Source organism: Marmota monax, unplaced genomic scaffold (assembly GCF_021218885.2).
Source record: "Marmota monax isolate L192 unplaced genomic scaffold, Marmota_monax_Labrador192_F-V1.1 WCK01_AAM20220418_F8-fsc00004, whole genome shotgun sequence".
In the NCBI taxonomy this organism is placed as follows: domain Eukaryota; kingdom Metazoa; phylum Chordata; class Mammalia; order Rodentia; family Sciuridae; genus Marmota; species Marmota monax.
In genome coordinates, this window is record NW_026692881.1 from 25,583,879 (window position 1) to 25,584,410 (window position 532).

The following is a 532-nucleotide window of genomic DNA, read 5'->3' on the forward strand; positions in this document are numbered from 1 at the left end:
TGCACCAGTAAAATTCAGAATTGAGGTTCAATCAGTAATTCCCAAGGTATTTTCCAATGGTTGTGGGCATTCGCTGAGAGAAACGTACGGGGGCTGCACACAGTAGGAGCCAAGGAGTAAGCGAAGGAACTGGAGAGGTTGGGGTTATTCCCCTGAGGTTGTCCAGAAATGGAGTCAGGGACCCTCAGGAAGACTAAAGCCTTGGCTACAGCCGAGTCTGGTGAACGCTTTGAGGAGGCAATGGATGAGCTGGGTCAAGGAAGCCTCATCCTAGCTCCCCACCCCAGGCTCAACCCTTTTGCCCAGTTTTCATCCGGGCGCTGTCTCCCAACAACCCGGAGCTGGGACTACCCACTCGGTTCCCACTCCCTTCACTGCGAGGAGCCTAATGCGCAGGCGCCCTCCTGCGCCCTCCCCCCCCCCCAACTTTCCACGTTTCACTTCCCTCCCTTTTCCTCCTGGGCTCCGGCTCCGCCGCTGCGATTGGCTAGCGAACCTCTTAGTCTAGGCCAATAAACGCCGCTCTGTCGCC